Consider the following 23,274-nt stretch of genomic DNA (forward strand, 5'->3'; position numbering starts at 1 on the left):
ACTTATCTACATTTCATAAAGCATTGAACTTAATAAAAGATTAAAGATGCCTCAACATAAAATTAAAAATATCGAGAAAAGCATATATAATAATTCATGATAAAAGAATAATAAAAATCCCCAGAGTGTAGTAAGTATAATTATGTAGCATTTAGTGAAAAGTATTGGACGTGACTAACTTTCAGATGGGCAAAGGAGGTTTTAACTGCCAAGAGGTCGGACTTATATGCTTGAATGTTATAATTCTTTCAGTGATTCGTGTAACCAAACACACTTAAAAAGTGACAACAAGATTCAACATCTATTCATGACAAAAACATGTAACAAATTAGATGTAAAAAGACTGTATCTCAACATAATAAAGACCATATATTACAAGCCCAGAGCTAACATCAGATAAGAGAAAACACAATTGATGGTTTCAACAAAGCATTACCTTTTTGTGGAGTAGAAACACCAAATTATAGAATAAAAGGGTAGGTAAATAAATTTAGGAAGAGTTACTAGGTTTAGCTTTACTTAAGATGGATTTTGATCAAAATAGTGCATATAAATAATCCCCCTCAATTTTACAAATATTTCTACTTCTATAAAGGAGAAATTGTCTAGAATCAAAGATCCTTATTCCCTTGACATTGTTGGAAAACCTAATGAATTTCTAATCTCAAATTATTCTTTCCAGTTTTCCCAATAGAATACTTGAAAATCATGTTTTAGACATCTAACATGTTCTATTCATGTAGAACCATCTGATGTTTAGAAATACTTTGGAATGAAGCACTTTTAGATAAATCACAATATTGGTAATCTCTCCAGGGTTTAAAAAAAAAACAAAAAAACCCCACTTCCATCTGCATATCACAGTGTATGATAAGTTAGACCAGGGAATCCGCTTAACTCCCATATTTGTGTAACTCACACAGGAATGTTACCCCTTTTATTTTGCCTTGAAAAGGATATTGAAAAAAAAAAATTACCAAATGAGCACTTGGCCTTTTGTTTTCAGGTGGAATGTAATAGATTGAAGGAGGCCAATGCTTCCATTGGTAGTAACTGGAAAGGTGAATAATTTTTTAATTATATTTTAAAGACATAATAGCTCATGAAAGCAATGAAAACTAAATGGACTAAAATTCCTAGCAGGAGATATAAGCTGGGCATTCACAGCTTTCTTTCTTTTCCTTTCTCCTTCCTTCCTTCCTTCCTTCTTTCCTTCCTTCCTCCCTCCCTCCCTCCTTTCCTTCCTTCCTTCCTTTCATTTTATTCATTAATTTATTTAATTCTGTGAACATTTGCCAATTCTTGGTTTAGTGTAAAAGCTGAGGATTCTGCATTCTCCTAGGCAGAGAGTGGCTGATGGGAGACAGAAAATCCAGCAAAGCTTTTAGTGGTTGTGGAGACTGGATTGACAAAATTCTAGACTCCATGGGCCTAAAGAAGTTTAGTTTTACCACAAGATATTTGCTTAAGTTAGATAGTGCTGGATGCTATAGAACTATGCAAAATTCTGTGAAAGCAGAAGGAAGTTTAGCACAGACTTTCAAGTGCTTAAGAAATAAAACTGTCTAGAGGGAGGGGCTTGAAAATAAAATAAGCAAGGATGGAAAACCCTAAAGAGAATGATGTTATCAACACGGAGTTTCTAGGACAGCTTTTCCCTCGGGCTCATTTATCAATTCAAGGTAGAGTTAGAAGCTGAGAATCTAGGATTAGCCCCTGGAAAATGCTGCTATTCCAGGACAGACAAACTAGAAGAAAATTTTGCAGTCTCAGTAGATTACAAGGAGAAAATTGGAGACTTAAGGGGTTTTAAATGCACAACCAGTCTCCTCTTTAAGACATTTGCCTTATTTTGAATCTACCTGTGACAGATGACCAGGGAGATAAGTTAAAAATCTCTAAATGATAGAATTAAATCTTCTGTGGCGTTACAGGCCTGAAATAACAAATTCTCACCAGGTCCTTAATTGAAAGTTCTGAAGAGTCACGTCCTAAGAACAGAGGAGAATCGAGGTAGATTGAGTCCTATACAATTATAACCCAGCACTGATATAGCTCAAATTCTGATCCTAAGGAGTTGATCAACTCCTTATAGTGTCTGTTAAATATGAAGAAGGTGACCTCTTGAGGATGAAAACATTTTATAAAACCTCTGCAGTTCTTTTTATATATGATGGATATAAAACTCTAATTTACAATATTGTGAGCAGACAAGACCTTATGGCCAATATCAAAGAAAAAATAAACCAGACAGTAGATGTAAGATGATCCATATCGAAATTAGTGGGAACGATATTCAGATGATTATTATCAAAATGTTCAAAAAAAAGAAACAAAAGGGAGAATAAAGTACATGAAGATATTGAAAAGTTCGCCAGAATTTGGCATCTATAAAACTGGACTAAAGGATATTCTGAAACTTAAAAATGCAGTATCTGAAATCAGCAACTCAAAGTTTTGTGGGGTTTTTTGTTTTTTTTTTGTGATGAAGATCAGCCCTGAGCTAACATCCATGCCAATCCTCCTCTTTTTGCTGAGGAAGACTGGCCCTGGACTAACATCTGTGCCCATCTTCCTCCACTTTATGTGGGACGCCGGCACAGCATGTCCTGACAAGCGGTGCATTGGTGCGCGCCCAGATCCGAACCCTGCACTGCCAGCAGCGGAGTGTGTTCACTTAACCACTACATCATGGGGCCGGCCCCCCAAGTTTTGTTTTAATAAGAGTTTTGGCAGAGTGGATGACAGGAGTAGTGAACACCAAGATGGGGTTAATAGACTAGACAGAAATGGAAGTGCTAAGAAAGGCAACATCAAAATATTGGATAAACCCATAACAGGCATGTGAGATATGCATAAAAGGTCTAACATTTTTTAATTTGAATCACAGGAGGAGTGGAGGGGAAAATTGCATAAACAATGTGCAAAGATGTTATGGATACAAATATTTTAAAACTGAAAACCTACAGATTCAAAAAGCACAGAGCACAAAGAAAGATAGATACAAAGATAACCACAGATGGGCGCATCATAGTACCGCTATTGGGAAAAAAGCAGAATGAATTCTTCAATATAACTAGAGAACCAAAAAAGACATTACTTTCAATGGAGTAACCATAAGCCTGACTTGTCAAACAAAAAAAAACAACAACAGATTTTGACATCCTTAAAGTGCTGAAAGAAAATAACTATTAATCTAGAATTGTATACTACTTCACAATATTTTCAAAAATGAAGGTGAAAATAAAGATGTGTTCAGACAAGAAATGTTGGGTGAAAACATGAAAATGCTGAGGGGAAGAGGAATATGAGAAATAGCAAATATATGTGAGAAAATATAAATGAACAAAATAATAAACTGTACAAAATAATAATTATAATGTGATGTGGAAATAAAATATGCAGAGGATTTTAGTATATGACACTAGTGTAATAATGGGCGGTGAATGGAAAGAGTTAATATTCTAAGTATTCCAAGGTACTGGCATTGTTGAGGATGTGTTAAGATGTCATTTATATTAGAGTGATATAAATCAAAGATATTTATTATAATCACTGAGGCAACCACTAAAATAAGGAAAAATGTTTTGTTAAAATAAGAAGAAGAAAATCAAATAAAAATTATTTGACTACTTCGAAATAAGACAATAAAGTAGAAAATGCAGAAAATCATCTCAGTAAGATAAATACAGTGTAACAGGAGAGGTTTGGAATTGTCTTTTCAATAAATCGTGTTGGGTCAGATATAATCACACTGTAATGGTTATTCTATTAAATGTTCTATTTTTCTTATTATATTCAATGTTCTAAATAAAAGACTAATACTGCAGGACTGGTTAAAATAACAACAACAATAATAGTAAAAGCCTATTTACTGTTACTAGAGACACACTAAGGACATAGATAAGATGAGGTTAAAGGGTGGAAAAAGTATGTAATGTAAACACTAGCCAAAAATGCTAGAGTAAATTTTAAAGCAAGATACATTAATTGAGATAAAAATATTTCATAATAATAAAATAGTCAATCCAACAGGAATATCTATCATAATTATTAATTTATATGAACTGCAAAATAAAAATTGCACCACACCAGTTAAATATGCAAGTAAGACTATTTTATTCAAGACTATTGTAATAAACGAGAGAGACTTACAATGGGGAAAAGAGATTGAGCTCAACTCCTCTGCAACAAAAGGCAGGAGGATTTTTAAAACACTGGGATTAGCTCATGAAAAAGTACTAGAGGACGTTAGCAGGGAGGGTGATCAACATGATTAGGCCATCTGTGATTGCTAATTGTCCTTTATTAAGGTTAGTCTCCTACTTTTCCACAGAGACTGGGAGATAGGTGTGCTATCTCCTTTTCCTTTGATGATTACATTTCAAAGAGATGACTCCTAGATCCTTGAGAAAGACCTTTCTGGTTTGTAGACGATTTACATCTTAAAGGGACAGAGAAAGAATTTACAATCGCAAACTTTCTGAAGGAAAGGGAGGTCAGGGGCCTGTGGTCAGGAAGAAACCTGTTTAGAGTCAAGCTGAGGGGAATGTTTGGGCCCTCTTGGTCAATACCCAATAACAGAGCCCCCAAAACCATGATGAAAAATTTGACAGAACTAAAAGGAACAAATGACACATACAGAATCATAGTAGAGATTTTAACATACTTCTTTTAATAGATGAAGGAACGAACAAATTGAGTATCAATTTGTTATTGATATTCATTCAGTGTTGTAATTCAATCAGTGAAGATTTGTTGAATTTGAAAAGGAAGTTAACAGACTTAAGTAAAATATATGGGACACTGAATTAAAAAAATGACAGAATTCATATTTTCCCAGTGCTCGTGGAATATTTACCAAATTTCACCATGTGCTGGATTATAAAGTAAACTTGAAAAAATTCCAAAAGACTGAGATCATTTAGAATATGTTTTCTGACCACAATGAAATCAATAACTAGAAAATAAGTGGGGAAACTTCATCTACCTGAAAGCTAAATGCTGGGCTTCTAAGTAATCTATGAAAAAGAAGTCAAAAGAAGAAATTAAGTCAAAAATTTAAGTCAAGGAAAAAGTTATAAAAAAGAGAAAATATGTTGAACTGAACAATAATGAAAATAGGATAATAAAAATTGCGTAGGGCAGGTAAAGGATTGTTTTGAGGGAAATTTATAGCCTTATGGCATGTTTTAAAAAAGAAAAAAGGCTGAGAATCAATTATTTAAGCTTTTACCTTAAACATTTTGAAAAGGAATAACTTTCCCGTTAATTAGAGACGAGGAACAAAGACAACAGCAGAAATCAATACAATTGAAAGCATTTGACAGAGAAAAAAATGTTGGCTCTCTGAAAAGACAAATAAACCTAATAATTACCTAGAGTAATCAAGAAAAACAATTGAAAAGTATACAAAATCCCAGGAATGTGAAAGGACACATCACTAGAGATACTACAGAAATCATAAAAATTATATGAGGATATTGTGAAGAACTTTACACCAATAAATTTACCAATTTGGATGAAATAGACACATTTTTCCAAAAGTAAATTTACCAAACTTGACAGAAAAAGAGATTGAAATCTAAATCATTAATTATGTTTGAGAAAGACGTTATCTATTATTAAAATGCTTCCCCCAAAGGAACTTCTTTCAGAAATAGAATAAAAAAATTATGAACGATCTTGATTATGATCAGCAATGTAAAAATTCTAACAAAATACTATTAATTTACAGAGAGCAATATATAAAAATGATAATATATTATAACCAAAAGAAATTTACTCCCAGATAAATTTAAGTTTAAAAATATGTCAGATTTCATCACAAATGGGAAATAGAATAAAATCATGTGAACATCTCAATAAAAACAGAAAAAAAACTCATTTATGATTTTTTAAAAAATCTTTAAGTAAACTTGGAATACATAGGACCTTCCATAATTTAGTAAAAACTTTCTACAAAAATCTTAAGTGCAATGGTGAAAATTTAAAAGCTTTCCTCCCAGGAGCGGGAATGAGACAGTGATGTCCGTTCTCACTACTTCTACTGAAAAATGTACTCCAGGTTCTTCTAGTTAGTACAGCTAGGCAAGAAAAAAAGAAAGAGAAGGCATAAGTAATGGAAAGGAAGAATAAAACTATCATATTCAGAGATAATATGATTGTATATGTAGAAAATTCAAAAGATACACTATTTGGAATAATAAGTGAATTTAGCAAGTTTGCAGTATAAAAGATCGGTATACAAAGTAATTTGTACAGCTATATACCAGAAACAAATTGAAAATAAACTTTTTAAAGGTAATACTATTTACAAGAGCAACATAAAAATATCAAGTATCTTGAAATAAATCTAAAAAAATGTGCTTCAAAGAGATATAAAATATCTCTACAGTGTAAAACACAAAATGTAATTGAGAAAAAAATAATGAAGACCTAAGTAGAGGACCATATCATGTTCATGGATTTAAAGATTCAAAATGTGGAGATGTCAAATCTTTCCAAAATAATCTATTCAACACATTGCTAATAAAAAATCCCATAGTTCTCCCTCCACCCTCCCAGAAATTGGCAAGCCGATTCTAGAATTTATGTAGAAATACAATAGACCTGGTATAGCCAAGACTATCTTAAATAGAATGTGGGAGAATGTTATATATTTAACCTCGTAAATATTGGGAAATTAAGAATAGATGTACTGACTAATGGAAGAGAAGAGTGTCCAAAAAAAGATCTACATGTATATGGTCTCCTGGTTTATGTCTAAGGTGGCTCTATAGCACAAAGGAAAATAACAGCATTTTCAATAAATGGTGCTGGATCATTTGGTTATCTATACGTAAAGAAAATGAATCTTTGCTCTTACTTCACATCACACCAAAAAAATCCATCCCAGATTGATTGCTGATCTAAATACAAAAAGTTAAAAAGAAATATAAAAGCTTTAGAAGAAAACATAGGAGGTCTTCCTGAATAAGCAAAAATGTCATGGACAGAATATCAAATATTAACTGTAAAAGACAAAAAATAAATTTGAATACAATAAAATTTAAAACTTCTATAAACAAAAGTCACCATTAAGAAAATAAGAAGGCAATCTATAGGAAGAGAGAACATATGTGCAATACATTTGTCAAAGAACTCCTATGAAGAATATATACAGAACTCTTTCTAATCGATAAGAAAAATACACACAAAGCAATAAAGAAATGGGCAAAATGTTTCAACTCTTTGAAGAAGAGGAACTCCAAATGGACAATAATCATATGACGCAGAGTTCAATAGCATTAGTCATCAGAACAAAAGCAAATAAATTCATAAAGCCACCATATGAGACGACTACACACCTACCAGAATGGCTAAAATTAAAAATAAAAATAAAAATAAAGAGGGAAGGAAGGAAGGGAGAGAGAGAGAAAGAAAATAGTAAGTGAAGTGAGAACTTAGTACAACTGGAACGCTCACATAATAATGGTGAGTGTGTAATTAATTCCTCTTTGGAAAAAAAATTTGGCAGTATCTACCAAAGGCAAATATATCATATCCTATGACCCAGCAATTTCATTTCCAGCTAGAAAGCCAAAAGAAATATGTACATATTTGCAACAACAAATATACAAAATTGTACAAGAATATTCGTAGTAACATTATTCTTAATATTTTGAAAGTGGAAACTACCACAATGTCCATCCACAAAGAAAAAGTAAAAAACCATGGTATATTTACACAATGGAGTTCTATAAAGCTAAAGGAATGAACGATATACCTGGAATGATACAAATAAATCTCTCAAATATCACAAAGCAAAAGAAGCCAGACTCAAAAGTACATATACCACATGATTCCATTTATATTAAGTATAAAAACAGGCAAAATTCATCTACGCTATTCTAAGTCAAGACTGTGGTACTTTTGCTGAGGCAAGGGCTGATGGATGAAGGTCTAGGGGGCTTCTTTGGTGCTGAAAATTCATAATTTTTTGATCCAGAGGCTGGCTACAATGATATGTTGGATTTCTGGAAATTTTCTGAGTGTACACTTACATTATGTATATTTCACTGTATTTATATCATAATTTAATAAAAAATTAAAAATAAGAACAAGAATTTTGGCACATAAATAGTCTGAAGAACATAATCTCAGAATAATTGAATGAATTAATGCTTTTAAAGCTCACTACATGTTATTTGCCTACATTTGTAGTGAGTTGGTCAAAAATTAACCAGATATATTCAATGGTAGAGATTTTGAACTACTAGTTAGAAGCTAGTGCTAATGAAGGTCAGACTTTTTAATCTTAACTCATATTTGGGCTGCCCACTTTAGATTTAAAATCAGACTCTTACCATATTGGTTCAGTTGTGCTAATGTTGGGAAAACAATTATTTAGAGGATAAATCTAGTTTTTTGCATGATATCTCTGAAACTGTTTCTAATATTGAAAATTTTATATTTACTTCTTTGTTCCAATTTGTACCAATTGGAACGTGAATATATGTTCCAATATACCAATTGGAACATTAAATATGAATCTTTAGCTGATTCATATTTAATTTGAGGAGTGACCCTACTTTGCTGTAAATTTTATGATCCAACATAGACAATATTGATGGGTTTTTTTTTCAGTTTCAATATATAGATTGTTAAAGAATGAACCCAAACTTTACATTCGTAAATTGTATCTTTACTAAAATCACATTGACTTATCCACACTTGGAAATAAACAACTGATAAAATATTCTATTTTACTGGACTTCTTTCAAAACTGGTGAAATGTATGGAAGAATGCATTTGATAGGTTTGAGAAGAGCTTTTTTTTGAGAAATAAAATTTTTTTGGCCTCCTAGAGATAAACAAAATAGAAGAAGTAATGAGGCGGGTACTGTGTTGGAAAAAGATTTCTACAATGTTCTCACCACCCACAGGCTCTTTTAAGTTGATAGACTTTATTCTAAGTACCTTGATGGTGAGGAAATGTACCAGCTCATGTCATTTTCCTGATGATTGGGAAAGCAGTGATACTGTGTGCAAACAACTCTTTAAATGTTTCCTTGAATTTTGGGTATAATAGATAGTTATTTGTGTATATTTATCTATATGCCTGAAATTCAAATCCGGTTATACTCCAGATAGATGATACAAATGGGGGTGAAGTTTTAGGTTACTTTCAAATATTTGATTCAACTTAACTTGAAAATGTTTTTAAAATGCAAATAATTAACACATCTAAAAGATATTTTTATTGAAGCTCATGAAAAAATCAGTTTGTATTTGTTCTTTTATCACAATAGAAAATGCATCTGAACTTAGGAAATTCTTCCTTAAACACAAATAACAAGATGAATTGTGGAAATGTATGAATTAGAATGCACAGAGTAACAATATAGAATGCTAATACCAGTCACCACATAAAGAGGAAGAAAATAAATTGCAAATTTTATTGAGTCAGTGTAACTTGTTTGTAAAGACTTGTCTGTTGTGTGTGTTTTCTATTATCATCAAGTGTAAAATGTAATCAGCAGATCAGATTAGCATAGAATGATAAGCCATTTTTATATTTGATTATATAAGATTCATTTTGTTCTGTAATATACAAGTCCTGGAAAATGAACCTTTTACAGTCTGCAAATAAAAGGGTCCGGAAATTTCAAAATAAAATGTATTTCTTTTTTCATATGTTGCAACCTGAGAGAATTTTTAGTCGTAAGAACTATATTTAAACATATCTATTCATTCTCTACCTTTACGTTTTCATAAACAAATTAATGTTGTTTAATAAGAAGTAATGATCGCATAGATGTAACATGGATTATAGTGAAAGAAATAATATGGGATAAAGATATAGAGAGAGATATTGGAAAATATAGAGACAGAAAAAAAAAGAAACTCACATGTACCCTCACAATGGCAATAACCAAACAAAAACTGGTTTATGTGTTATATTTAATTAGATAAAAACAACAATTTTGTTGCCAGTTACTTAGAGACAACTTCTAGCCAGATCCGGATCAAAGATCATAACCTAAGGAAAAAACTGGAAGTCCTCACAGCTTTACAGATCTATGTAAATGATTAAAACCACGCTTTATTTTCATTTGGTTTATGCAACCATTTACCAAAATTACCATAAAAATAAAGAACTACTAAATAGATGGCAATATAGTATCTTTCTCTTATGGTATTTTAAATTATCCTCAACTCTTTTTTGGATGAATAAGAAACTTACTTATTTACACTATATCTATGGAACATGATAATATAAATAATAAATAATCTTAAGAAAAAATAAAAGGCATGACATCTTTACTCTTTGGAAAAATTGTGTTATCACTTGACGTGCAGGAAATCTAAGGTGTATTGTATGCTGTCAACATAGATCTTTATCAGGATCATGTCCTATGAAATGTAAGGATATTCATTTGATGCACCAAGAATGGCAGCCTAAGGCCACCATGTAATGGAAATTGTCTAGGTGTTACTTCCAGAGAACACTGTCCATTTCACACTTCACCTGAAAATGGATAAATTTTAATGCTGTAATGGCAAAATGTGCTATAAAAGTTGGGTTAACTTGATTTACAAACTGTAAAATAATAACCTATTTCCTCTTATTATTTTCATGTAGATTATTCTTAATTTTCTTTCTCAAGAACAGTTTCTCCCTCAGATGATATTTAACTATCAATTTATAGAAAAAGGGTATTTTCCACAGAAAATAAGTAGATCTGAATAAAACATTTGAATTTTAACTGAGTCCATTTTATAGGTTATAATCTTTCATAAAATCCTACTGTTGGCTGCTCAGTGTTCATTCTCCTTCCCTGTCACTAAGTGTCCCAGATTTTCTTTGAGGAACCTCCATTCGCATTCTTAGTATTGCACGGTGAGGACTGAGCTCATATTGACATCCAGAATTGCTCTCTGATTGATGCAAGCAAATCACATTGCAAGCCATTCCCATGGCTACAGAGATCAGTTCAACACACATGAAAAATTGGGTCAATGAGACCTAGAAATTTATTTCCTAGGAGTATCTGGAAAGAGGAAAGAGAACATAGTCATAAGAGATTTAGAGAGTCATCTTGCAACCATAGGAGTTGCTCGAGCCATGCAAGGTGGAAAATATGTTTCTTTAGTTACATCCATGAGCTGTTGAATTACTCATGTTCAAGATCCCCTTTTGAGTTTCAGTGACATAAGCCTTCCTTCATAAATTTCCTTCACTGTTAAGCCAATTTGAGATGATCAGTCATTCAGTACAGGTTAGTAATGCTGCAGTAATAAAGAACCCCCAAATATCTTTGGATTACACCATTAAAGTCTATTTCTTCCTCACTTGACCATTGCAAGTGTGCTGAGGATTCTGCTCTCTACTCATTCCAGGAGTCAGGCTGACAGACCAGCCCCCATGTGGAAAAGTGATCACTGTGGCAGAACAAAAAAAAACATGGCAGGCTGTGCGTCCACTAAGTCTTACAGCTTAGCCAGAAAGAGATACATGGCGTACATGCTAAAATTTCATTGGTCAAAACAGATTATTCTTGTCTACCTCAAAATGGGCTTTTTCCTTAAAAGAAATCTTGAATATTTGTGAAAAGTTGTAACGACTCCACACTCCACTATTCGAAACACCAGATACTCAATTTTCTCTTCTTTGTCAGATGCAGAATACGCTCGTCCCATCCCCAAGAGAGACAGAACAAAAGTCCCATCTATTACTGAGTCCAGCTCAATGAAGTGAGACTTGCAGCCTCTTAATCCAATCCAGATATGGTTTCTTTTGTTACAGAGACAGATGAACCAAAAAGCAAGTGAATTACCTCAGACATACCATACACTAAGGCAGAATTAATCAGAATAACTATAGTAAGCACTTCTAGCCAGAAAAAGAAAAACAGGAGACACAAAGCAAACTTAAGTTTGTAGCAATTATAAGATTCCACTGGGAAGACATTTTGAGGGCCCCAACCTGGAGGTGGAGAATATTCCTTGATTTGTCCTCTCTGGGAGCAGCTCTCTTGTCTAATGTTTCCAAATTCCAACCTGTGTGAGATCTTCCTAGTCCATTATCTTCCTTTGCCACATTTGAGGTGAGAATTGGAGAATATGCCTGAGGAATAGCTTTCTCAGCCTGCTTTCTGCCCAAACCTTGGGAATCAAAGGTCATTTTAAATCTTAAACTTCACATGCTTTTTAGTCCGAAGTCATGGTTTCTCTGGCAGAACAACTCACACAAAAGTTTACTGGCCTTTTATCCATTTGAGTTCAGTCAATTTCCTGGGCCAAAGCCACACCCGCAGTTTTCCCTAGATATGTTTTTCATATTTGCTATTTTTTTTTCACTTTATTTCCCCTCCTCGCTCTTTCATTTGAATCATGGCATTCCTTTACTTGTGCCCTGTCCAACTGGGAGTACTTACTGGGTGCTACACCTTTTGTCAGGCATACTCCCTAAGATAACTTAATCTATTCTGTGGTCTTGACAAAAATTATGGAGGCCAGACACTAGATTTTATCCTTGCTACGAGACTGACTTTTAATTGGCCATTGTAACTAAATCAATTATTTTAATATTGGGAGTTGAGAAGCAGTTTCCTCTTTCAATTCTAGCTGATTCATTGTTTCTCTATTTATTCCCTTTTATTTCTGCTTTCAAATTCACCAATTCTCTTCTAAGTTTGAGGTGACAAGCCTTCAAAAATGCACAATCAAAAATTCTCTTTGGAGTGTGACCTTACAGCTTATTTTTTCCTCATGCCACTTGTCCATTGTGGATTGGCTATAGAGTCTTCTCTCTGTCTCCTCACTCCAGGACTCGGGCTAATAGTGCAACCTCCATCTGGAGCAATGTGTCACTGTAACAGAGGGTACTACCTTGCCATACCTTGCCAGGAACAGTCATTAGCAACAGAAATAACATTCTATTTTCTGACATCTTCCCAGGCACTGTGAGTTTATTGGGTACATGATCTTCATCCCCAGTTGCCACAGGCAACAATTTTACCAGCTATTTCCCTACTGCTTAACATAGATTGTCACATTTCCGGCCTCTGATAAAGGTCCTTGACATAGCCACGATCCACTAAGTCAGTGTCACAACTATAGCGTTTTGCTTTCTTCAGCACAGCCTCTCCCCTCCATGTCTGGCTCTCATTTCTGTGTATGTCAAGATCAGCTTGGTAGCACTGCAATAACAAACCCCCCTAAGATCTCAAATATAAACAAAGTTCATTTCCCACTCATTCTACATGGCAACACAGGTTGGCTGGATTCTTTGTACTACATTGTCTCCACTCCTGGATTTAGGCTCAAGGAGGTGTCATCGTCTGGAGTGGCTTGGTTATGGAGGCAGGGGAAAGAGTGCAGTAAATTGTCACTGATTTTTATGTGAATTGCTGGCAAGCAATTCACTCGCCTATGATCACATTTTATGACCAAGCCGAATTTCAAAGGAAACAGAGAAATGCCATTTTACCGTATGCCTAAAAGAGAAGAGGATCCAGAATACCTGTGAATAGCCAAAATGTCAGCCAGAGTTGGCTTTTCAGATACAAACAACTAAAAACATCATATTCGATATCATCTTACCACATAATCTTGGATGGATATATATGTTTTGCTCTTGCTAAGTGAAGTTCTACAGTCTTCTGTATTAGCAGGGAAGGAGATGTATATGTAGTTAAGTGAACTTTGACACATTCAATCCACTGCACCCATCATTTTCTCCAAAATGAATAGCTGAATGTCGGACACACAAGCTTCATCAGTAACAAGCTATGTGATCGTTAGCAAGTCATTTAATCTCTTAAAATTTCAGCTACCTTATTTGTCATTCAGTTACTTTATTTAGATTAGAGGAACTAGATATAAAGTTCTCATTCTAAATTAACTATCACATATAATATGCCTTCTCGTGGGGATGGCTTTTTGGCAATCATATGCTTATATTTATAACATGACTGTTTTATAGGGATTGGTAAGTGGAATATAAGGGTAAGGGAAAGAAGATAAGCTTTTCATAATATCAAGTCTCAATTCTCACAATATCTATGCATGTTTTAATTTATTGTGATAATCTGCTCATTGGCTATACTGTAACTTACAGATATCCCCAACACCAGAGACAGTATTCAGCTCAAGACTGATAGAGCAAAACCAATTTTTTTTTCACTGCTGTTTGTTCTGATTGGTCAGTGTTTCTGCTCTGATTCATCAATGTCTGGCTGTATCATATTTAATATATTAGGAAGATCACCTTTGCCATCACCAAATTTTATTCTGTACTTCAATTAATTTTTTAACATCATCTGAAATAAGATGGCTGTAGAGTGCCAAGCAGGTGTTTTATGTAATGATTCCTGAGTTAGATCCCAAAGGCTTTCTGCCAAATGCCTTCTACCTGTTCCAGTTTGCCTGATGGATTTCCATAACTACCTAGATCCATGCCATCATCCCAACTCTCTCAAACGAGTTTGATGTTTCTTGAGGGCAGAGAACATCATATTTCTTTTTATTGTTACATGGAAACTAGTAAAGTGTGCTATATTTAGTAGACACATTATATAGCACAATATATATTGTTTGATTGATAACTGAGCTTAAAAAAATATGTGTGGCCATACATTGCCCACGCATTTGATTCAATTTGCCTCATTCACTGCTTCTTGGAATGTCATGATAACCGCAACATCATTCATCTTTTCAATAGGCATATTCTAAAAAACAATTCTAAGATATAAAATACTTTACCTCTATGCTATATTGTATTTTTTTTACCTACATATTTGGAGGGATTTTTTTGTCTTCTTTTCTATCACTCAAATGTGAATAAGAGCATAAACAACTGTTATATACTTCTTCTCACAATAAGATGATAGATTATATAGATGCACCAGAACACAAAGATATAATACTCTTTTCTATAAGTTTGAAATTATTTATTATGAAAAATTCTGTCTCAATATGTGTGTGTGTTTGTTCAAAAGCTATTATAGTCTATATTTATTAGAACTCATAATTTGGTCAACTATACAGTTTAGTCTGAAACAAATCATTCAAGTCTTTGATTCAGTACCATAAAAGTAAAATAAATGGTGAATTCATAAGTGTTTTATTGTTTGTTTTCTCATATACACACAGAATGGTGAAGAGAGATTAATAAATAATACTGTTATATTCAGAGAATTTTTACTTTCTACTGTACGGTCAGTTTTATAAGAATATATGTGATGACTTTTCTAGGTTGTGTGCACTTAATGCCACTTAGGTCATTTTAATAAATATGGTTATTCACGTCAACTATAAACTCCAATAAGCCATGACAGAGGCTATCAGCATTCAGTGCATTCACGCCTTCCACAGTTACCTCGTAATGGTCACATAGACTTTGTTAAAATCTTCTAATATAGTGTACTCGGGACTGTGTGTGTTAACTATTCCATTGTTGTATAAATTTAATTTTTAGGCAGTATTCACTTATTATGGCAAACTAACAAGTAGTTCTATTCATTGATTTTCAGAAAGTGTCCTATTTATTTTTAAATTTTATCTTTTTGCTGAAGCATATGAGTGAACTTTTTATAGGAGTGCAGAGTAAATTTTGTTGTTTTTTACATGACTGTATTGTTTATTTCACTGATAAATGAAGACAGCAATATACGGACTTTTAACCTGGACTTTTGGATACATGCAGATAATCTGATGGTAGAACATTAGAAATTAACACAAAGTCAAGATATATCCTATGGAATTTTTATTTCATCATCAAATCTTTAAAATTAGATATTTAAAGTATATAGCAAAAGTTCCAGATTGCCAAATGAAATTGATATATAATGTAAAGTTGTCATTCATGCTCTCCAGCAAATACTGCTGGTTCTTATCCTATGGGCAGGTAAGAAAATTGACCTTGCAGTACCCTTCAAGTTAGATATGGCCATGTGACTTATTTTTGTGTGTGTGTGAGGAAGATCAGCCCTGAGCTAACATCCAATGCCAATCCTCCTCTTTTTGCTGAGGAAGATTGGCCCTGGGCAAACATCCATGCCCGTCTTCCTCTACTTTATATGGGATGCCACCACCACATGGCTTGACAAGCAGTACATCAGTGCGTGCCCGGGATCAATACCTGCGCGAACCCCCCGGCCGCTGAAGCGGAGTGTGCCCACTTAACCGCTGCACCACCGGGCTGGTCCCTTGACTTGTTTTGATAAAGGAAATGGGAGAGAAAACAATGCTTGTCATTCTCTAGAGAAAGCCTTTAAGAGCCAGACACAATTTGTTAGGTTTGCTTCCTCAGCCAAAGCAATTGATGATATTCTGGATGGTGAGGACTCTGACAGCTTGTGTCACTGAAACAGGACAATGGGCAGCAGAGCCCCAGCCCCCTTGAGGTGGGTATGTAATATGAGCAAGAAATAAATTTTTGTTGTTGAAACCTAGTAGTATTTTGGTGATGTTTATGTTGGAAAAACTTAGCCTATGCTGACTTATGTATAAGAAGATTACACTTTCTATTTCACAGTAAGTGAAAGAAACGTAGAGATTGGTGTTATGATTTATTATCTAATCTAAAAAGTGGCATCATGTAAATATTTGCTATATTTTCCAAATTTATCATTTAATGAGTGTAAGAGAAAGCATATGGACCATTTAGACACACTTTAGAAGTTATGCCCTTTACTCTTTTTTTGTGTGTGTGAGGAAGATCGGCCCTGAGCTAACATCTGCCAATCCTCCTCTTTTTGCTAAGGAAGACTGGCCCTGGGCTAACATTCATGCCCATCTTCCTCCACTTTATATGGGACGCCGCCACAGCATGGCCTGACAAGCGGTGCGTTGGTGCGCACTTGGGATCTGAACCGCGAACCCCGGGCCACAGCAGCGGAGCGCACGCACTTAACCACTTGTGCCACCGGGCTGGCCCCATGCCCTTTACTCTTTAAAGTAATCCCACAAACTACTAATACTAGGATTGTATTTTGTTTTCATTTTACAGATAGGAAAGCCAGGGCTAACAGACGTTAAGTCACTTGTCCAATACATCTAATATGTGGTAAAGCAAGAATTCACACTCACAGAAAAATATTCTTGTGCTCACTATACCAAGCCCTTTCATCAGCAAGTGCTATAATTTCATAAAGAAAATCCTCCCCTGTGTGTCATAGCTCATATTATCGCTATACACATTAACTTAGAGAGTGGCTTGCTATGATCTAGAGGCTGCAATAAGCCCTTCATGATCAAAACTGAATACATGTAGGCAATGCACAGCGATCGAGACATAAAATGACATTGTCATTCTGCGTTATGTGTATTTATACGGAATGTGATGTTCATAATTAATTTCGTATGTTTTAAATTCTCCTAAATGCTGACAGTGAATTTTATGTGTCATCATTTGCTTATTTCATTGTGAAATGATGGAAAGCTCTAGAGCCGAAAAAGCTACTAGTTTTATTTAGAGTGAGTTGAACTCCATAAGGCCACCTTCAGTCACTCTTAATATTTGCTATCTACTTTTCAGCAAGGCTCTAATTACTTTTTTTTTTTTTTTTTTTTTAAGATTTTATTTATTTATTTTTCCCCCAAAGCCCCAGTACATAGTTGTCTGTCATAGTTGCACATCCTTCCAGTTGCTGTATGTGGGACGCGGCCTCAGCATGGCCGGAGGAGCGGTGCCTCGGTGCGCACCCGGGATCCGAACCCGGGCCGCCGGCAGCGGAGAGCACGCACCTAACCGCTAAGCCACGGGGCCGGCCCTCTAATTACTTTTAAAGGTGGTAATCTAGGCTGTAACACTAATTATAACAATAGTATTTGTACATCTTTGACTTTTGTAAAAAAACCAATTTGCTCATTATTGTTATGATAATTCAAGATTTTATATACATTGATAATTGCTAGTTTGTGATGACTCATAGCAATTATTAAATCTGTTTGCAAAAGACATCTTTCCTTTGGTTTAACCAGTGGCCTTCACCTCCTCCATTCTCTTATAGTGACACCTACAGCATGCACATAGCATCTGCCATGCGGCTAAATGGCCTGTCACCCAAAGTCTCATTTAATATCTGTTATCTTGCTAGTATGATCTTAACAGCTAGTTGTGAAAAAGGAATAACCTTTCTCTTGGCAAAAGTCAGCGCTTCATTTAAGGAGTTGACAAAATGTTAGTGGAAAGATCTTGAAGTTAATTGGCAGCAAAACAAATGCCTGGTGTTATGTCAGGTTGTCAGGTAGCTGTGTGGTGTGAACTCTGGACAAGTATCATCCTCAGAAGGTTGACCAAATTTGTCACACTCCCTCTGCAAGATACACACATGGAATAACAAGATAGATTCCCCCAACCGCCCATGCAACATAAAGACATGCCTCAACTCTCACAACCGATGGGCACTTTAGTGGCCAGTTTGTCAAACCTTCTACCTGATGAAAAATCCTCTGCTTCACATATTTTAAGGTTGATTATTTAACTTCTATTTCCAGTGATGGGAGCTCAGTGTATCACAAAGCTGAAGACTATGAGTTTGAATGGCTTTAATTATAAGATTACTCATTTATGTTGAAATGAAATTACTATTTATTCTGCTCTTTTCTGCAAAAATAGCATGATTTTGCTGTGTGCCAAAATACATGTAACTCTCTGTCCAATAGTCTTAGTCTTCCTCTCTGTAATAGTGCAAATACCCACGCCTCTTCCTTCAGGTATTTGCATACAGTGTCACATCATCCTTGCATATTTGTTATTGCAAATTTAATATTCCCCATCTCTTAGATTACCCTTTATTTCTAAACCATTAACCATTCTTGTTATCCTCTTTGGATAATCCCAGTTAGTCAGTGGAATTCAGAACTGAACAGAGCACAGTGCTATGAATTGTGGTTTCATTAATGTAAAATCAAATCAAATAATTACCTTCTCTATTCTGGTCATAATGTAGACTAAAAATTTGTTAATGTATTGGCAATTATGTCATATTGTTTATACACGTTGAGTTGTGAGCAAAATTTTCCAAGTATTTTCACATAATCTGCTGGTAAGTCAGATACTGTCTCTTCTTATTTTATCACATGCACACACACACACACACACACACACACACACACACTTTTTTTTTTAAGTAAATGCTGAACTTCACTTTGTTTTAATATTTCTGCCATTATTGCACTTCTTGAGCCCTCTTTGGATTCTGATTACATCAGGAACTAAAATTGTCTTTTTTGGTTTCTTATTAATCATCGACTGTTTGTTTGTTTGTTTGTTTGTTTTAGAAGAACAGGGCAAATAGCAGAATCCTGTCCTAAACCACACTAGGATTTCTATGGAATTTGAGAAGAGTTCCACATTGATTTTAGTAATTTACATTGCTCTTTTACACTTCATTCTCGGTATACCTCAAATAACTTTCCATGATTTCTGTATTTCTGCATATAACATATTGAGTAAAGCAATGAGCCCTAATTTAGCCATAATTAAAAAACTGCTCACTTGCAAGATTATTTTAGGCTATGGATAGTCTTGCTCTAGGCAATGGGTAAACTTATCCACCTAAGTGCAATTAGATTAGGATATCTTTTTAGCCTGATGCTATTCCCTACCCTCTTGTTCTGTGCTAGGTGATTATCTAATTATAATTTGTCTTAACATAAAATTTCCCTACAGGAAAATACTATCTTAGCCTTCTATTCTTCCGATAAGTCCTTAAGACTTGTGTAACTCAGAATAGAGGTACACATTGTCACTACAGTATTAACCTTTGTGCTGAGCTTGGAAGCAAAGGGTCATGAAACAAAATGAATGGAAATTGGAGAGAAATGATGCATCCTTTTCTTGGCTGCAGGCCTGGACCTAAACATGTTTGGAAGTATGGTGAGCAGACACCTGGCATTTTTAAAAATAACTTTCCTTAGGTTCGTATGTAACCAATACCCCAACTTTGACTCCATTATTTTTTCTCTCCACCCAGGGACATAGCCTGCTTCTGAAAATGCATAATGCCCAGAATAATCTTTTACCCAACTCCAGTTGGTCGTATCAGTCAGAATAGGCAAGGTAACAAATGACCTCAGAAGCTTGGAGCTCTACAGTACCATTAATTTATTTATCCTTTGCACTACAGTGTACTGCGAATCAGCTGTCCTCTGCTCCTTCCTCATCAGAGACCCAGGCTGGCAGAACAGTCTCTCACTTGAACATGGGAACATTTCCCAAGTTATGGCAGGCAGAAAAGAGACCTTGATGAACGACACGCTGTTCTAAAGCTTCTGCTCAGGACTGACATACATCATTTAGGTTCACGTTTTATTGGCCAACGAAGTTTTATGGCCAATCCTGAATTTAATGGCGGGAGAATGGATTATTTATCCCTAGGGAAGGACATCACAACAAAGGGACCAACTATGGGTGAATGCTCATAAAATCTATCACACTTCCTATGAAAAATTTTGATTTACCTAATTCAGCTGGTGTCAGTGTTTAAGAAGGAAAACAACTAGCTTAACCAATCCATGCTTAATGGTTAATAATTGATAGTTCTTAAACACTGTCATAATTGTTTTCGTTTTTAAGAGAGGTTACTTGTTATTCTCAATGAATGTGTAAGTATTGAGATTTTAGGTTATATAAATTAATGCAAGGAAAAACTCAGGCTGTGAGATCGATAATATTTTGGGTTATTTAGCTGACAGACTGAAATCTCCTCACAGTATCCCAATATTTCAATGTTAGATAAACATAATAGAGATCAAACAGTATGTCCTGTTCACCCAATATTTGAATTCCTCCCATATAACACTCTGAGCATTGACGAGTGAGCTTCCTAAGGTGGTCAGATTCCTTATGCTCTCTGAAAGCAGCCACTTTCATTTTCAGATAGCATTAAATTTTTTTCCCTTAAATTCTACAAATATATATCTCCTGGATTTCTACCCATTCACGTCAGTTCTGACCTCTGGAGGTACACATAATGTATCTCTTCCATTTAGTTTTTAAAGTATTTGAAGTGAAAAAATTTATTACCGTAGAGTCTTCTTTTTAGGCTGAATAGTCCTTGTTACTTGACCATTATGTGGCTTCAGATTTCTTCATTATCCTGCTCAATATCTATTTTCAATTTTCCTCTTAAAGTTTGTGTTACAGACACTCCAGGTATAACCTACTTTACATAGAATGACAAAAATCCTCTCCAATCTTACTTATCTAGAAAGTTTTTCCTAACTGTTGATGAAATCTCTTTCATCAAGGCAAAATCCTACTAGCTTTTATTCAATATCAGTTTGTTTTACTTAATTCAGATTTTATTTTAAATTAATACCAAATCTGAAATAGCATCTGTATATCTGAGCATTTCCACATTTTAATTAAAAAAAGGACTACTATCATATAATGTAATTAGTAATTGTATTTAAATGCCCTCAAGCCCAGTATATATTATAAATGTCAATTTACAATATATTATGCTACTTCTGATCGGATATTCTTATTTCTGTGAAAAATGTTCCCCTATGTTTCAGTGCAATCAGAACAGCAACAGATAAAATGCCAACATGTCCTTAGTTTCCAGCCTTGATCATTTTTTGTTTTCTGATATCTTACTTTCTGTTAAAATGCACACTTATATTTTGAAGTTCTCAGGTGAAATTCAAGGTATTTACTATCGAGAAGATCTCACAGGAAAAACTACATCTGTTCAACTTTCTTTAAAACATTGCTTGAACTTCTCAGCATTTTTAAATTCTAAGGCAACTTTGATGATAACATTCTAGGGGGTGAAAATCCTTCCCAAGAGGGTGGAAAGCTGTAGAGGAATCTAGTTCATTGAAGTTCTAAGAAATAGATTTTTTTAAAGAGAAATACATTTGTAATGTGTGTCTTTTAAAAATGTTCTTTGTTCTCTTTTCATCCTAACTCCACCCCGTGTTCCCTTAGAGAATCAAACGCAGAGTAAAAAAATTCCTGAATAAATATATATTTTCTCTAATGAATTATACTGAATTTAAAAGTATTATATCCTGGGGCCGGCCTGGTGGTATAGTGGTTAAGTTCACATGCTCTGCTTTGGCAGCCTGAGGTTCGCAGGTTCTGATCCTGGGTGCGAACCTATGCCACTCATCAAGCCATGCTGTGGCAGGCATCCCACATATAAAATAGAGGAAAGTGAGCACGGATGTTAGCTTAGGGCTAATCTCACATCAGCAATAAAGTCTAGGTATGTCTAATAATAATCTTAAGAGAGATTGATACGTAAATTTGAATGACAGAATTTCACAGAGATTATTCTGGTACAGAATAGAAGAAGAGCTTATGCAATTCAATATGGTAATGCATTTTTCAGGAATCACTAAGGCCTTAGAAAGATGATCTGTAGAAATTGCGGCTGCTTGTGCCATGTTTACCATCACAGTATCTAAGTATAGTGGATCTGTTCATGCATTTTATAAGTGGTACTGTTTGCTGGGCAAATTGCCCTCACGGTTAATTAACCTTTTCTTCCATTGTCAGAAGACTAATTGATCTGTAGATCCAAAATCTGTAGGTATTTAGGATTTGGGAACTGTGTCAGTGTCTCAGCAGACATATCTAATTTACATGTCTAATATCTAATATGCATATATAATTAGACATATCTAATATATAAAAGTAAATGTTTCCTAAAAGTCTACATGCCTAGGGAGGTGATTCAATACTAGTCCCCCATTTGCATCCCTCAGACCTTATGAGTCTGAGTTCGTATTCTGTATATTCTATTCCAGTTAAATTCTAACTTCATTCCAAGTCTAAAATTATCTCAAGATGAAGTGAATGGTATGTGGAACCAGGCAGAAGGCAACAGGACACTTTGGCATGGTTCACAAACAGTAGCTATTTATTGAGCCATAGGTACTGAGTAGGCAGAAGAGATATAAAACGCTGAAGGCTGTGTCCTTGAAGAGCTCAAAATCTGTCTGCGAAGACAGATTGTAACAGCTGATGCCAATATAAATGGGACACAGTTGGGCTCTGGGTGGTATTCGTACAAGGAATCAAAATAAAGCTTGATGTGTTGATGAGAAGTGATGAGGAAAAGCTTCTGGGGAAATGAACACTTTAGCTCCATCTAGAAGAGTAAGTAGGCATTAGCCAAGTCAGCTCCTGTCATGATCAAGAACCACAAGATTATAAAATAGAAAGAAAAAAGGTAGAAAATGAGACTGGCAATTTAGCCATTTGTCACATGGTTAAAGTTTTTTTCTTTTTGCATATTAAAACTATTGCTGAGCCGGCCCAGTGGC

At 34.6% G+C, this 23,274-nt stretch overlaps 1 protein-coding gene across 1 annotated transcript in view; it reads left to right on the forward strand.

Annotated features, from left to right (window-relative positions):
* The window catches only part of BRINP3 (BMP/retinoic acid inducible neural specific 3), a 394,713-nt gene that overhangs the window by 269,833 nt on the left and 101,606 nt on the right, over nt 1-23,274 (forward strand). The gene's annotated exons all lie outside the window — the stretch shown is intronic.

The sequence above is a fragment of the Ceratotherium simum genome, chromosome 36 (assembly GCF_057802395.1).
Source record: "Ceratotherium simum simum isolate JZ-2026a chromosome 36, ASM5780239v1, whole genome shotgun sequence".
NCBI classification, from domain to species: domain Eukaryota; kingdom Metazoa; phylum Chordata; class Mammalia; order Perissodactyla; family Rhinocerotidae; genus Ceratotherium; species Ceratotherium simum.